Raw genomic sequence first — 17,446 nt, 5'->3', positions numbered from 1 at the left:
GTAGTCAGCAGTCGTACGACGCTGTGTGTCTACGTGAGTTCAAGCTCTGCTTAGCTCCTGGAGAAGCCACGGCTGCTGGAGACACCGACTTTTCACGATAAGAATCGCTCTTACTGCGAGTTCTTTTGTTATTGCTGCCACTGTGTGGTGGCGGTGGTTCTGGGATTGTGATGTTGGCCTCTGGGCTCGTGCTAGTGAGATGACTGTGAGTGACGTGACACAAGCCGGTGACCGGTGGTGTGCCGACCAACTTCGGCTTCAGAGTCCGCTGATTGTTTTAGAATGTCGCCAGCGAGAATACAGACAAACTGTGATCATCCAAAGATCAGGGTTGGCATTGAAGAAATGGTAGTTCTGAAACTTTTGTAGAAGACTTTTTGTTAGTGCCAAATCGACCACCAGGGCCGCAAGTGTGTCGTTTTTTCTCTGGTGTACTATGCACGTATTGAATGTGTCATACACTTGTTAAATAGGGTTTCATTGTTAACTTTCGAAATTAGTCTTGATTTATTTTAATCCACAGCTGGACGTTTGTCTTTTGACCCTATCATCAATTCGGGAACTATTTTCTTTTTAGAAAAATCGTTCAGAACTATGTGCCTGCTACATTGCTTGACCGATGCTCTTTTTTTTTAAGTTTTCCTGCCAGAAGGCACATTAAGAATGCAAAAGAAAAGACTTTACTCCTTCAATACTACGCACTTTCTGGCGGATGCAGCAGATCAGCTGATCGGCAAAAACACAAAATAAACCCAAGAACGACAGACACGACGTTCTGTGCGTCGTTCTAGGTAGTGCCCTGTGCTTTGACAGTCAGCAGCTCCACTCCTTTCGTCAGAACTATAGCTCCCTTTCCGACAGTGTGTATTATTCTACCACACGTTTGGAGGGCTTGCCCTGCCATCCTGTCTGTTTTCTAGGTGATACACATCCCAGTTCTCAATGAATTTGCACGAAGCTCCCACCTTATGTCTCACATTTTTTTATATAAAGAGGTTTTCAATTTATGCATCGTTTTTTTCGCTTGTAGTCATTTAATCAATGCACACTGCAAGGGCAAAAACAAGTTTAGCAACAGGTCGACAGGAGGCTCCTGGTGATGACGAGCGACGAGCGATATGAGCTTCGAGGGTGCTGCCCAAGGGGCTGGTCAAGTGGTGACTTGCGTGGCGGCAAATTTAAACAGAAAGTTCCAGGAGAAGGTCAGCAGATTCTTAAAGCATCCCCCGTAACTTTTAGTCTGTCAACTAAGGATTCCGTAGCTGCATTGTTGCAGGCACTGCACAGGCTTTGTGCCGAGCCATCTGCCAGCTAGGTCAGGTTATGTATGTAATGTGGGTGCGAATGAAATAAACAATACCACTCAGGCTCGGGCAGCTCGCTCAACGTAGCTGCCCCGCGCTAGTTTCCTCAACGAGCGTAGGAGTTGACCGTATATCTTGGCTGTACATTTATGGAAATGTTTCTTAGTTCTTAGAACAAAACTTCTTAGCACGTCCTTTCTTAGCAAATATTGGAGCGCTTCAGTGCCGTCTGGTTGTTCCCCAGAGAAAAAAATTCATGCGAAGGGTCACACCTCGCTGATGGTTCGCGTTTCGTTTTCTTGGCGAAGGAACTCTTGGTACTCGGCGGCGATGGAAATGGAGCAGGAGACCAGATGGTGAGTACGGCAGGATGGGGTGGCAAAGAAAACTGCATTAAAATATTGTACGAAGGGCAATTTGCAGAGACGATGGCAGAAGATTACTTTCTTAGCGAACGACTGAACAAAGTACGCGCTAGGTATACTGTCTTAGCGATCGGCTGTTACCCAATTACGCCCTAGACATACAATGTTTTGCGTACATTGCACAGGGGCTCACTGATTTGCACAAGTACACCCCAATCGGCATTGAACGTCTTCCACGTGAATCTATAAACTTCGGGCACAGTGTGTGCAGCGGCCAGTTTCGACCTTTGGATAAACCAATGGCGTGGTCAAACGCTGTCCCACTCCTTTCCCAAGTTTATCACCTATCCCAGACGTAGTTGTCGAAAAAGGAGGAAGGAAACACGCCAGCATTTTAATCTCATAACCCGCGGGATACGAGATACATGCCAGAATGTCGGCGCGACGACAGCGCCACGACGGCGCCTGGGGCGCTCATGGCCACAAGTGTCGTTTCCCCTCCTCACGACACAATTCCAGACCGATTCGTCCGCCAGACAGCGGGTCTAGCACGCATCGCTGGCGGAAGCTTGAAGCGTAGCACATAGCAATTAGGCACGTGTCGGTGGCCGCAAGACGTCTGCGGGAGGACCACCTGCGGAAAGACGACCCCTCAACAACTCTTTGTTGTACACCCGCCGATACGACATCCCGAGAGAGGAACAGTGCTCCCTGCATTGCCCATGGGCGGTGACTGCAAAGAGGCGGGTGGGGTGAAAGGTTGACCACGTGACCCCGTCGCGTGCGCCCTCCGCTGACGACTATCCCATGCCGGTGCGGTAAAGCAGTCAGCAGCGTTACAGAAGCAGGCTGATGATACGTCGGCCGGTGTTGGCTTAGAAATTGGCCCAGTATATGCAAAGTAGGGAAAGCTAAACTGCTTCCATACCGCTTAGTGCTTCCTATACCGGTAAAGGATACACGTATTCATCCCACATGTACGACGTCTCGTTTCTTTCGCGAACACACTGAGGATCTTAAGTTCATCCCTTGATTCCTCTTGCAATGTCAGATGCTGGCAAAGTGTATGATTTTTTCATTGCAAATTATCTGACCCTGGTTTTGGTGTTGTTGCCTACAGTGAGTTCATTGTCTTGTCCACACGTTAATTGGTCATGTTTCGCCATTTTTTTAACAGCAGAGTTGCTTCTGGTTCCGTCGCCGAGCGTTGCCAAAAAAAATACAGTGAGCGCACGTGAGCGTGCGCCTTCCGAGGAGCGCCCGGCGTCCACCAGGCTTTGCGCGTGGGCTTGCGCCACGTGAGGAGCTCGCAAAAAAATACCAAGAAACAGATGGCGCCACCAGTCCATGGTGCGCGCGCCGCTCGTGGGACCTTGTTCTCGGCGGTTGTACTCGGTCTTTGCAAGAGGTAGCGTCAACATCCCCCTCGCGAGGGGCACGATCAAATGCAGAGCATTTCCGGGGGCGCACGACGTTAAGTAGTTTGCGTTACGTTAATGTTGTTGCACTAGTGGCAACTGCTGACGAGAGAGCGCTCGTCAGCAGTAATTTGAATGAGTCAAGGATATAAGGCGTGTCCGTAGCTTTCCATACTGTGTCGGCTTTGTGGCGCAGTGTACCCGGTAGAGCGTTGCGTACATTGCGTCCCGCCCGCAGGGTCGAGGGATCGAAACCTGGCGATGGATTGTAATTTTTTTATATATAGTAGGGACAACGACGGTGCGGACTACGGACGCCAACGCGGGTGACATCGTGAGTTACTGAAATGCTCTGCATTTAAAACACCAAGCCTCGTGAGGAGCGCCCGCAGCGTCGCCAGCTCGAACACTGCCTGGCGTTCGTGGCGTGATAACTGGCGTGTTCTTCTCGCCAGTTCACGAGCGTACGCGCCTGAAATGGGGAATACAGACGCCGAGCTCGCGAAGCCGGTTGCCGCGCGTGCTAACGCGGTCCACTTTGGGAGAGATGTGAAAGGCTGCGGACAATACGGTCCGGGCCTGCAAGTCATGGAGAACCTTAGGCGGCAGTTTCCGGAAATCCATGCGAGGTGCAACAGCCGGATCTCCGAAAAGGGAGATGGGCCCGCCAGCTCTGCTGTTTCTTGAGTCTTGCAGGTACCACTAGTGCAGACTGCGCCATTTTTTTTTTAAGTAGGTACACCCTTCAGTGTTAGCGCGCGGCAGAAAGTCGGTGCATTCGTTCGCGATCGCGAAGAAATTCGCGAATTTATGTGGGGTTGGCGCACACGCCATTTCTGCAAAGCTGGTGCTCAGCATGTTTTTTTTTTTTTTTTTTTTCCTGCGGTGTGCTAATTAATTGTCCTTGAACTGCTCTGAACGTTTCCATGGGGACTTGGCGGCCGTTGTATGACACCACCGTCGCTCCTGCGAACAGCGCCGCCCGTGGCGAACCGCTCGTCAGTGGAATGCCGGTGGCGGTCAGCGCAGCGTTGTTGTACATGGCTTTCTGTCGTTCTGATGCGGTGCGGCTTGCAAACCGTGGATAACCACAAGGATTTTTTTTTTTCAAATCGGTAAATCTTGAGCGTGGAGGTGACCTTTATGAGGCAAGCTATGTGTGGGATTTACGCCCATACTCAGTAATTACAAATAGCAGACGACGCTCAATGCGCCAAGCTGGAAGTCAAGCTGTAAGTACAAGTCTGTTCCTTCGTGCAAATATTTTCATGCCTGCATGCAGTTTGGCCTGTCGAGGAACATATTGCAGCTAAATGCTCCTACGAAGCCGGTGTGTGCAGCCGATCCAGGAATGCTGCGGCGCTGGCCTTTGGCAGTTGATGACGAAACGGCGTCGTGCACAAGCGAAAGACAAAGTTGCGGGGTTCCTTCTACTCAAAACAATATTCTACTCAAAACAGAAATTATAATGAACGACGCTTCAGTAGTTTCGTTAACTACGGTATAAACTGGTTTAATTTCACAGAAATACGCTTACTACAGTAATGAGGCATATCGTTTACAGAATTAATACCGCATGATAGTAGAACATTATTGCTTGTCATGGAAAATCATTGCTTTACAAGAATTGGAATGCTTGCAGGAGTTGGTTAATGGTTTTTCAAAAGAATTCCTGCGTGGCTGAAGGACGAGGGGCAGGAGGGTGCCGAAAACCTTTAGTACTCTGTTTCACAACTGAATGCTGCTTTCCTTTTACAAGCTGCCCCCTACGCTCAAAAAATTATGCACTCCTCTGTCTAACGACGACGATGGTTTATCGCAAGGCTTTGTCGTGTGGGTTTTCTTGGTTGCCTTCTGGATTTAAACTCTGACTAGTTTAGCTTTGAATTCGCCAGCACGCAGTTTGGTCTTCTGATCGCAGAGTCAATTTTGATTTTGACCATTTCCCGTTCGACTTCGCACGAAGAAAGCTTCGCGTTCAAATATCAGCGTCGTTAAACGGAAGGCTGGATGATTTTGCTGTTTAATTTTGCACTTCCATGCACCCTTCTCCAAATCCTAACTGGATCCATGCGTGTCGAAAATGCGTCTGTGCTGGAGGACTGGGGCTGATGCATCCCTATTTGATGCCATTTATAGTCGCGCGTTTTTGGCATCTTCACAAGGCATCACAATTTTTTTAAATACTTGGTAAAGAATACGCCTCGAGCGGGGCCTGTAGGAGCGCCACTGAAATCCCCCTAGCGGCCCGTTTCGAAAGCAGGCGCGGGAGTCTCCGTCCCGCTCCCCGCTGTCGCCACTGCTTTTGCAGCATGTTCATGACTGAGGTTTACCGCTTGCGGGAGTTGGAAATCCATGTTTATGTGAAGCAGTCACTCTGTTCGCAAATGGGGTGTTTTTACGAGAGTGAGTGAACAACTTTTTATTTGCCCAGATTTGTCGCTTAACCGTCGGTCAGTATTTCTTGGTCCCCGGCGGCGGTCGTGGCCATCTGGACGAGCCAGGTCTGGACACCCGGGTCGGAGCTGAGTAGCGCGGTCTCCCACTGCTCCTTCGAAGTTATGTTGAGTGCAGGCTGTCCTGCCTTACTGCTTTGCGGGTCATTTCTCCGGAGAGGGCAAGACCATACCATGTGATGTAGTTCAGCCCTGTCACCGCACGCCTTGCATTTATCTGAGTAGAGCCCTGGGTAACATCGGCTGTAAGCCACTGGATTGGGGAAACAATCTGTCTGCAGCCGTCGCCACGCTACTGATTGCCATTTGCTCAGTGTCTTGTCTGGGGCTGGGTATTGTGCCTTTTCTAGTCTATAGTGGTCAACTATATATCAGTAGTACACTAGCCTGTCCATGCATGCCTGACCGCCGTATCGAGTTAGCGTCTGTGTCGGGAGTTACGACATCGGCTCGGTCAACGAAACCTCGAGCCGCGTCGTGCGCACACTCATTCCCGGCCAGGCCAGAGTGGGCCGGCGCCCATATCAGTTGTATTTTGCCCCTTCGCTCCATCGTCAAGCCGGATTTTAGAATTTGGAACGCCTCAGATGAGATGGATCTCCTCGCGTAGTTTAGAATGGCTGATTTGGAGTCGCTTACTATAACAAATTTGGTCTTGGAGGACGCGACCATTGCCAGGGCAATGGCCACCTCCTCGACAACCTCCGGGTCCGTCGTTCGGACCGAGCCGGAGGTGATGCAATCGCCCTGTCGATTCACTACCGCTAAGGCCATAGCATCACGGCTGGTATATTCGGCGGCGTCCACGTACATCACGTCCTCGGATTGTGCGTATATCTTGTGCAGAGCCCTGGCTCTGGCCTGTCGGCGCTCCTGGTTATGTACCGGATGCATGTTCTTAGGGAGTGGCGTGATATGTATGTGGGTCCCTATCTGCGCTGGTATTTCGGCTTTTGTGCCTTGCGCACCTCTGTGGTTTATGCTAAGAGAATCTAGTATTTGTCTCCCTGTCTGAGTCTTAGAAAGCCGTTCCTTTTGGGCGGTTAGTTGGGCTTCTATGAGCTCACTGAGCGTGTTATGGAGGCCCAGCGCTTCAAAGCGTTCGTTCGATGCAGTTACAGGTATACGCAGGGCTTGTTTGTGCGCTCTCCTTATCATAGCATTTATTTTATTCTCCTCATCCCGCTTTAGGTTCAGGTAAGGGGTAACGTATATGATCCTACTTAAAAACAAAAGCCTGTACCAATCTCATTGCGTTATGCTGTTTCATACCGTGGTGCCTGTTTGCGATGCGCGAGATGAGCCGAATTGTTTGATGGACGCTTTTTTCTTGCGCCCGTATGGTTTCTATGTTGTGCCCATTGGCCTGAATTATGAGGCCCAGAACCCTGATAGTCTGAACTGTCGGGATACGCTGCGTACCACCTGCAAAAAGGTGAATGTTTGTAGCGGTCGAGTCGGTTTTTCGCCCTCTGCTGGTCGGACGGTATATTAGCAGCTCCGATTTTTTTGGGAAGCAACTCAAGCCTCTCGGTTTTACGTACCCTCTACAGCCTCGATCGCCCGTTGTAGAGTGTCCTGCACATGCCCGTCGCTACCCCCAGCCACCCAGAGCGTCACATCATCGGCGTATAGGCTGTGATGTAGTCCCTCTATGTTGTTTAGGATTACTAGAAGGCCCATCATGGCCACGTTGAAAAGGAAGGGCGAGAGGACAAACCCCTGAGGAGTACCTCTGCTTCCGAGCTCAAACGTGGTCGATTGCAGCCCCCCTACGGCAAGTGCACCCGTTCGATCAGTAAGAAAGTTCCTGACATACTCATACGTCTTGTGGCCTATTCCTATTGTGTCCAAGTTTTCTAAGATAGCAGAGTGCTTTACGTTGTCGAATGCTTTGGTTAGGTCAAGCCCCAGAACTGCCCTAGTATCTAAAGGGGAACAGTTCTCCCCGTCAATGATATTGTGCTTAAGCCTGAGCATGACGTCTTGCGTCGACAATTTTGGGCGAAAACCTATCATCGTTTCCGGAAAGAGTCCTTCCTCTTCTGCGTAGCTATTAAGTCTTTTCAATATCACGTGTTTCATTAGTTTACCTATGCATGACGTAAGTGATATTGGTCTTAGGTTCTCTATCTGCAACTTTTTACCGGGCTTCGGGATCATCACAACCTTGGCTGTTTTCCACTGCCCCGAGATTTGATCTCGGTCCCAGCACACGTTCATTTACCGGGTCAAGGCCTCGACAGGGCAGTTGTCCAGGTTGCGCAGCATCTTGTTCGTTATTCCGTCTGGGCCCGGAAAAGATCTGGTCCGGAGGTCCTGAATGGCACCTCGTACTTCCGCCACCGTGATTGGACGGTCCATGAGGTCATTCTCCTTGCCCGTGTATGATTTAAGCTGCTCTTTGGGGTTCGTCCCTATATATCTATCACGAAGTGCCTCTAATAGGTCATCGGCCGACATTTCGAATCGGTGCATTAAAATGCTGAGGTTGTGCTTTTAAATGGTTTTGCCATTTTCCGGGTCAATTAGGAAGCGGAGAATGCTCCAAGTTTTTGCGAGGCCAATCTGTGGTTCCATGCTGTCGCATGTACTGTACCAATTTTGCTGTAAAAGCTGGTTTGCATAGTCATCAATCTCCCGGTTCAGGGCTGCCAGACGTCTGCGTAAACTGCGATTTAACTTTTGTCTTTGTAGTCGCCTTTGTAGGCTTTGCTTGGCCTCCCACATATGCAGTAGCCTAGAATCGGCCTGGCTGAGGTTTGCCTCTTCCGGTATGTCTTTAGTCGCTTGGTCTACGCTACTACGTAGCTATGCTGCCCATTCCTCGATTTCTTCAATATCTTTCTGTTGGGTGCTGGCGTTGTCGCTTGAGTCAAGTTCAGCTGTTCTAATCTGACCGAAAGTATCCCAGTCTATAATTTTGAGTCGCCTCCCCCCTTTGTATTTTGCGAGCCCCGCCTCGAATGCGGTCGCAATTATGAAGTGGTCGCTGCCCAAGTTTTCTTGTGTATTTAGCCACGTGGAACGGTGCAACGACTGTCACCTCGCTTTGCGCAACTTTTGCCGTGGCTCTACACTTCGGCGTAAAGCCGAGTCAGGGATTACAGAAATAAAAAGATCGATCGGCATTCACGTGATAATAAAAATGCCTTACTATTGCTAAGTTACGATTGCAATGCTAGGTATGCATTGAGCCTAAGAATTTAAAAATGGTTTGCAAAAAGGTTGTGCAGTTCGGACCTGTGATACCCTATTATAAAAAAACTATTGAAAGGCTATTGCAGTGATATGTACGCTCAAATTCGATTAAAAAATGCCCCCCCCCCCCTGAGTTGCCAAAAATTTGATTTTTTTAGGCTCCTAAGGTGACATAATGAATGCCGTTCTTCTGCTCCAAATCAAGGTATTTCGCTGCTCCAGAAACTGCTCCCAAATCTGATTCAGCTTTCAGCTATCTCACCCCTGGACAAGTTTATTACGTAGCCGTTATTGCATATAAGAACCCAACACATCTGTCTAGACTTCGTTTCACCGCACATATCCACTCACAACACCTCCAACACGTTCAAATCACAGAAGCAAACACGGCAAAAACAACGGGAGGCTGCGTAGCCCTATGCACCGGCTCATTCCACTAACGAGGGGAGCGCCGAGTGATGGCGCCATCCGCCCAGCTGCCCGGTCCCTATAGCAGTGGACACAACTGCACAGTCGACCTTGAATGAAATGTTCCCGTACTGCAGCTATTTCTGTGAAGTACTTACGTCTTTGCATTTTCCTGGGCGAGCAGCCCGTAAAGAGGAGGGCAGTCCTGGTGTGGCAACCATGGTAGCCCCACGAAAAAATGGCGGAAAAACTTGCAGGTACGCCAGCCGAAATGCTACCCTAGTGACGACATGACGTTCAGATGTGACGAAGACGTATGCAACGACACGACTGCTGCCTACTGCATTCTCAATCACAAACATTCTGTGCCGATTGGTTATTTGGTTAACTCTCAAAGACCTGTTGCTTATTGTTTGCTTGCACTGAGATAAACTGAAGCCCCTTGATTTCGTATTGGATTGGAAAACATTTATGGAGCATGGACATTTTTTTTTTCTCATGGAAGTCACAAATCACTTACGTCTTACTGCCTCGTCTTTTTTTTTTTTTTTTTGTTCTTGCACACCTCCGTGTTGACATGTCCGTGGCTTGTGAAACACTTTAAACAGAAAGCGTCACAGCCCCGGCACAAAGGCAATTTTACACATCGTCCTTCAGTTCCTGTAGGTTATCATTTGCCAACCAGCACGGAGGCAATTAACATGACGCTCCATGCAGCATTAACTCTTTACGCCGCTTGACAGAAAACACTTCACAATTTTGAAGAGCAATCTTCCGTCGTGGTTGTAGATAAGAAAAAAATAGCAAGAGACATATCTGCTTCTTTTAACATGAGCAAGTTTCCCTTTCAATCAGCTTGTGTCATCCGACCACGTCACTTTTCCATGGTTGTTTTTAAGCCATTGTTGCCTGAGCTGTCATTGCATGCGACACTGAACGCCACCAGTGTACAATCGCGGCCCATGGATTGAAAAGGGGTTCGCCGCTACAAGTAGTGCGCAGTGCTGCCACTGCTACTGATTTATCAGTAGATCTGCTGTTTTTGTTCAATTTCTGCTGATTTAGTAATAAGAGTGCAAAATCTACTGATTTTTTTGCTTTCTGCAGATCAGGTTAGCAAAAGTTGCTACTATGTTGAGCCCCAGCTCGAGTAAATAAATCGGGGCGTCGCCATTTTTCCGAGAACCTGTTCTGATTGGCTTTGAGGGTCGTCGAGAACTAAAAGCCGACAAAAAACATTGGTTCCAATCCACGCTGTGAAGGTGGTTGGAAAGCGAAGCTTTAAACGACACCCACAGGAATTTCCCATGCGACGTCAGTTGAATTTACACACGTGGCTCTACAAAGAGTGAAACCAGATATTCTGCCAGCCGTTACCTGGAAATCGCAGGGGCGGAATCCCGAATGTAGCAGCAACGTCGGCCACGGCCGGGCTACAGCGGCGGACGCTGGAGCCTGGCCGTGAGGCGGGGCAAAGAAAACGGAGAGGAGCGTCTTTCGAAGGGTGAGGCAGCGGAACCTAGCCATCCTGATGTGCTAGCTTGGGGCTGCACCACCGCGCCACACAAGCGCAGACACCGAAATGATTAGGCATGTGAGCTTAGTGATTCCCATACCGATTTAAACTAGTTATGTATAGTTTAGTAATTAAGTTTGAGAATTGCGAGAAAGCTGAGGGAACTTTTATAATCGCTATTTATCAGAACCAGTTGCTGCTTTCCCCTTCTGTACGTAATACCTCTTAAAACACAACCGAAAGTAGCGTTTTTCTAGCAGCCAGATGCATGTCTGTATGTGGTTTGTACATTTTGTTTTCCCGCCCAGCAAACCAATCCTTAACGTATGTTTACCGTACGACCACTTAATTCATTCGGGTGCGGGTTACCCTGGAGGTGCTGTGGAACAAGTAAATCAAGCCGTGATAAGGCAGCACGCAATGGAGGCGAAGCTGCGCCAAAACAGGCTCAAAACAACCGTCGCTAAAGCACACGACAAAGACGTACCGTCGACGCCGCCGCCGGCGAGCAGGCACTTCCGCGCGAGGAACGCTGGGTAAATACTCCGTGAATGAAACCCCCCTCCCCCCGTCGCCACCTCCGCCGCGTTGGGAGTTTGTTGTCCCGTACACCACGAAAGAACCGTCGGCTTGTAGAGCTAGAAAGCTTTGCTTTAAATATGTAGTTTCCGATACGACTTCATTGCGGACCCCTCAAAATTCAGTAGGAAAGAAGCAAATGCGTGTTTTATTGTAGCACCGAAATTAACATAAGGGGTGTAAGTGTCAGTTTAATGAAGCTCACCGGCGACAGTATCCGGCCGGCGACAGTACCCGCAGTACACGGATCAGCTGCTTGCGACGCTGATGTGCACAAAGCATATAGTACCCGAAAAGAAATAAGAAGAAGAGAACCATAGTTGCGCGAGCGCGAATTGTCCAACGAGCGTTAAAAAAGAAGTGTGAAATGGAAAGTTGCTGTTTAATATGTTTTGTATAGTAAAATTTGTTGATTTGTGCTTAATTTTGAGCCACATTTTAATGATTTCTGCTGATTTTTCAAGCAAAAATCTACTACTACTTCTTCCCTGCTTGTGGCAGCACGTCCACGTGCCCGCAGCGCGCTTTCAGGCGAGAGCACAGTTCTTGCTCCGTGGGCGAGGAGGAGCTTTCAAGCACGTGCTATGAGCACCGTTAACTCTTTCGGGACCGCCGGAAAAAGTGATGAAAAAGGGAGGCCTCAGTACAAATTTTTTTTTACATAAAGCAAAGGCACCATCCTGCCTTAGCATATACCAAAATGCAGCTAATAATATGTTCTTTTACATACAATACCAAGTTTTACTTCAACACTGACGATAGAACCATGAAAAAAACTGAAACTAAGAACTTCGTAAAAAAACTACAGAAAAAGATAGAAAAAAGCGTAAATAAAAAAATATTAAAAAAGAGTAAAATTATTTCAGGATATACAAAATCTAACACAATGCTTTAATTCTTCATTGAAAAAGTTTGACCCAAGTAGCACCAAAACATTAGAAGAACGTATTTTTTTTGTTTGGTGCTAACGTTAGAGCAATGTTCTTAATGTCATTTTTTTGAAATGCTTAAATAATGTTATCAAAAACGTTGCAGTAATGTTTTGTCAAACATTATGTAAACGTCCACAAAACATTTTTACAACATATTATTAATGTTAGTGTTACATTTCCCTAACGTTGCAGCGAACAAGCTAATAACGTTCAAAAAACGTTTAAAAACAATGTAAAACGTTACATCACATTTCGCCAAACGTTATGCGAACAGTAAGAAAGCATTTCTACAACATATAAATACTTTTGGAGTTACGTTTTTTAAACGTCCACAAAACATTTTTACAACATATTATTAATGTTAGTGTTACATTTCCCTAACGTTGCAGCGAACAAGCTAATAACGTTCAAAAAACATTTAAAAACAATGTAAAACGTTACATCACATTTCGCCAAACGTTATGCGAACAGTAAGAAAGCATTTCTACAACATATAAATACTTTTGGAGTTACGTTTACCTAACGTTGCAGAAGCACCCTACAAAAACATTTTAAGAACAACTAAAAAACGTTACAGTAACGTTTCGTCAAACATTATTGGAACTGTGAGGAAGCATTTCGACAACATAGTAATTATGTTGGATTTACATTTACTTAACGTTGCAGAAAACACGCTTGAAACAATCTTTTAACGTTGCAAAACCTTTTCAGAATGTGGACCAGGAACGTTACAGTGACGTTTTGCCAAACGTGTGGAATGTGTATCGTGGAGCATTGTTTCTGTTATCCACGTTTGCCGGTTACGATATATTTTAAAGCATTTTCAAAATAACAAGGAAAAGTGAAATTTCAAATAAAATTTTATTTTATTTTTGCATGGTTACATTTTTTTTTATTTACATTCCATTGCTGCTGTGCAGGAGAGGAAGCTCCATCCAGGGGCTGGCTGCGTCTGTGTGGAAAAAGCAAACAATTCCTACTTCAGTACGCTGCGGCAGTAGGCGGTTTTTGCGCGAAAAAGTAGTCGCCGCCTAAGGATTTGTTTAGTTAATGAGCGCACACACGCACATGCACACACGCACGCACTAAAAGGAGAGTAACTGAACAAGCAGCTACGCAGCAACTCGTGCTAACCATATGACCAGAAGAAAGCAAGCGCACAAAATTTTGGGTCACCTGACTCCCAACTTGAATCTCCCGAGTCAGTAACCTATACAGGTTAGTGACTGTTCGTCAAAGTCGCTCGCTAGTGGAGTGTTGTGTCTTCTGCATGGTTCATGTATTTTTATTAGGCAGAGATTAGGATGAAAATCATTTAAATATAAATGCACTATTAAATTTTGAGAATATTAGTTTATTGCTTACCTTGTGGGTTCCTGTAAGCCCAATATTCGCAAAGTGGATCCAGTCACCAATGATGTGGCCCGCTATCGACTGTGACCTGCGTCACACCAGCAGCAGCTGGAAAGCATAGGGCGCGACTAGTTATGGGCTGCATAGCAGTTCATAAACTGAACTACTAAAACAAATCAAAATACGCTCTCAGAAATTTTCTACACTCACCAAATACTACTCGGGAACGGATACTAACCTCTCGGACCTTTTTCTTCTTTTCTTCCTGTCCAACTGTATATAGATGACCGCTACCTCAATCGAAACAACCCATCTGAAAATTCGCTTGGTTGTAGAAGCGACGTTTAATCCTCCAGTCCGGCAGATCTTTCACCTAAAAAAGAACACAAAGTGCTACAGAGGTATTACAGATGGTTCACACAAAAGAAACACCCATTAAACACGAATGTGTATAATGGTCCAAGTTTACTTACGTAATAAAGGGGACCAAAGTGGGAACTCATAAACGAACAACTTCAATCCTAGTCTTTCTCAGCATTGAAAAGAGTTGTGTGACATGTTTAATACATGCTTGGAACAGGCTAGGGGAAGAAAGGAGGAAGAATTTGAGCATTTTACAACAACCCGGGCATTCTTCTTTTTTTTTTTTTTTGCACGAATGCAGGAAGGTTCTGTTTTTCAGTCAAAGCCATGCGTATCATTGCAGCCACTAAATTTGTTAGCGTTCACTTTAACCATGGTTTTTGTTTTTTCACGCTCGGCGTTGTTACCTCGTCATATGAAACGCACCCTGTTATTCATCACTGCTGAGCATTTACAGGATTTTTCAAAAGTTGGGAAGAGCGCCTGGAACCACGGCTGTAAAAGCCTTTGATTCAAGCTGTTCGAAACCGCACCACGGATGAACAGTACTAGAACTAGCCTTTTAGCTCGAAGCATGTCGGTTTTATTTCGGCGAACGACGGCTGTGCATGATCAATGCGGCCCCAATGAAAGCGTGTTGGTTCCAAACTTCTGATAAAGTACGCGCAGTAGGCAAAATTCTGTATCCAGAGTGGCCTCTTTTGGGCGAAACGGTTCCCTTTAGAGTGAGTGGGTGATCGCTGGCATGACCAAGTACCTTTCACACCTCTTAACCCCAATTCCCCCCTTCGGATCTTTATCGGCTTAGTTGAAAGTGGCACCTGCCCTGGTCATTCCAGCTCCTGTTGTGCTGTGCGTTATCGATTGAATTCGCTTTTCCATTTTGATTCGCTAAACCCGCTAGCCATTTACACAATTGAGCAATATTTACTTACCAGTTTCTATGGTCTCGGGATTGGCACTCATCGTCGATGAACTCCGCGGCTTTCCCGGTTTGAGGGTATCTTGAAAACCATAGCCTGCAATGAAAGTGACTTCGACTCTTTACCAGCTGCTATTTACCAGCCTTTTGGGGTGCATTTCTCACAACTCAAGAACGCGCTATGCTGCTTTAATGCATTTCAAAAATGTAAGTCGCAAACGAACGCATGTACTCGAACAGCGCACTTTTTCCCACCCTCTGTGACACCTTCAGCCCTCAAAGTGCCCCTTTCTAACAAAGTTGGCTATATAGTCACGCAGGTTGTCTGGTTGCTTACTCGCCAGCGAAGAAAGCTACGACAAAAGGCTCAGGTTTGCAGCTTTTAACAATATATCCCAGAAGTCTGACGAACTTTTTGCGATAGGTACACCGTCATACCGTCTAAGTTAACCAGCGGCAAAATAGGCTACCAAGGGGTGCATTCTGACCTGTTCGTTCGCATTTGTATCGACTACATTCCGAAGTAGCTGCACTGGCTGCACCCCCCCCCCCCTTTTTTTTTTTTTTTTCACGTTAAGGAACCCCGGCGTTCCCAACATAATTATCGCATCGCCAGGCAATTAGGGGCAAACGTAATGCTTTTTTTTTTTTCAAAATTTCGCACAGCGAACTAACGTGACACGCACATTATTTTGTTTCGCGTGCCCAAGCCGCTACCTCACTTGCCCGGCTGAAGTGAAGATCATTCGAGTGTGGGCGAGGTTAGTTATCCGAATTCACTTTGCTTTGCACAAAGCGCGCAAAAATCGTTTCCATGCAACGAACAAAAATCGTTTCCATGCAACGTACCCGTAACATCGATTCTTCCATCAATACTGCCTACTATATAGTTCACGAAACATATAAGGCCCGTTCACACTTGCGACGATGAGACGCGATTTCGGAAACTTTTGCCGCCCGGCGATCCGTTTTGTCGTTCGGTCTCGGCCAATTTGTCGCCGCGACAGAAATCGCGTTGTTCGTCGCAAGTGTGCACGGGCCTATAGCAAGAAAATACTCACGAGTTGCTCCTGCACACCTTCCGCAATTCTTGTTGTCCTTGTATGTCGCTCACATTGCCCAAACGCCGCCTCTGGCGCTCGGTTGGATAGACCAGTGAGAAAGATAACTCGGTCGAACAGACTACGACTGAACAAGCATGCGCTTGCGCATATACTTACGTCTACAACTGCAGTGTTCCAGGTAAACGATCCGGTGTAACGACTGGAGCTGGGTGCGCACGGGGTCGGCAGTGGCGAGAAAAGACCCCTTGAGCCCTTGCCCTTTTTTCTTTCCCTCTCATATGGGGCAAGAAGGCAGTGGATCTCCAAGCAACTTTCCGCAGCCGCTGTCTGCGGCTGAAACCTGTCTGAATGAACAAAAAGCCGTGGGGGGATGCTACACAAAGGAACGTCGCACAATGCGACGGGAAACTTCTCCACCCGCCCTTGGGGACAGCGCCGCGAAGTTCTCCTTTTACATCGCAAAGTGAAGACAGCCTTACCTGCTCGTCTCAACGAACAGAATGAAGAGGACTCGCGAACAAGATTGACTTTGAACGAGACTGATCGTGATGCCCGGATCAAGGAACGCTTCATAACCAACATGAAATACGAGTGGTGTAGGGAGAAAATTTGTAAAAAACACCAGCGGCATTTTTTTTTTGTAAACTAGAACTTAAACGTTTTGATTCACTAGTCAGAAATATCATGCTTCGATGAAAAAAGAATAGTGGGCAACTTAACCAGTCCGGCTGGTGCGTACGGAATAACTGTGTGGTCACATAACTACAAAAAAGGGTTTTTTTTTTTTTCGTACATGTATGCTTTAAACAAGCGAGTTACCCCTGCAACCTTGAGCACTATTAGCGAACACGATTACGTAATTTCTCGCTTGATCGCCGATAAAGCATGCCTTCGCCAGGAATGCCTTCGCACATGGAGTCCATCTCCCCCCCCCCCCTTCCTCCCCCGTTAAACGGCTCCGAAAATTACATAGTCTCACGACTAGAAATAATAGGATATCATTTCACAGTAAATCACGGAATATTACGCAAATTACGGGATATTACGGCTAGAAACTGCTCTTTCTAATGTTTTCTAAAATGTTTTCTGAGTGAATCTAGAGCAATCTCTCCCCTGCCCAAAGAACCACAAATAAGCCGCAACGAGTAAAATAAATCTGCTTTATAATAGGTGTTGCTTGAAGTGTGTTAAAGAAAAACCTAACAATGGACACAACTCGTAAGATAAACTTTTGAAACGCGGCATTAATATAATAAAAAAATTCAGTAAGTGCAGTAAATAGTCATTCACGACATATGATTTACCAAAATCAAAATACAACAATACGTTCAAAGCAAATAAGGCATACAAGAACCAGACCGAAGTAGGTGGCTAGTACCAACAAATATATTTTACATGACCTGCTCGAGACAGCTAGCGCACCGCTGGCGTTGTCTTCCGCTGTTTCCAGAAAACTGCACGTGCACTGCTTGCGTACTCAAACGCTTCGTCGTCGTTTTCTACCGTCATTGTCTTCTTCCATCGTGGCACGTTAGGAGCACACTACGAGTAACCATATCTGTTCT

General features: G+C 46.8%; 1 long non-coding RNA gene across 2 annotated transcripts; it reads right to left on the bottom strand.

Moving 5' to 3' along the window:
* Nucleotides 1–12,790: 12,790 nt before the first annotated feature.
* Nucleotides 12,791–16,405, bottom strand: LOC144147011 (uncharacterized). Of its 2 annotated transcripts, XR_013317797.1 has the most exons (4): nucleotides 16,038–16,405; nucleotides 14,831–14,914; nucleotides 13,771–13,905; nucleotides 12,791–13,640 (listed from the first exon to the last, which is right to left on the bottom strand). It is a non-coding gene; the product is annotated as an uncharacterized LOC144147011 (long non-coding RNA). The 2 variants fall into 2 exon arrangements; XR_013317796.1 differs by lacking the exon at nucleotides 16,038–16,405 and having other exon boundaries at nucleotides 14,831–15,869.
* Nucleotides 16,406–17,446: the final 1,041 nt, after the last annotated feature.

The sequence above is a fragment of the Haemaphysalis longicornis genome, unplaced genomic scaffold, assembly GCF_048455015.1.
Source record: "Haemaphysalis longicornis isolate Haplotype H1 unplaced genomic scaffold, Haemaphysalis longicornis Haplotype H1 scaffold_7, whole genome shotgun sequence".
Taxonomy (NCBI): domain Eukaryota; kingdom Metazoa; phylum Arthropoda; class Arachnida; order Ixodida; family Ixodidae; genus Haemaphysalis; species Haemaphysalis longicornis.
The sequence above is the reverse complement of the archived record's forward strand: the minus strand, read 5'-3'. Positions and strand labels throughout refer to the sequence as shown.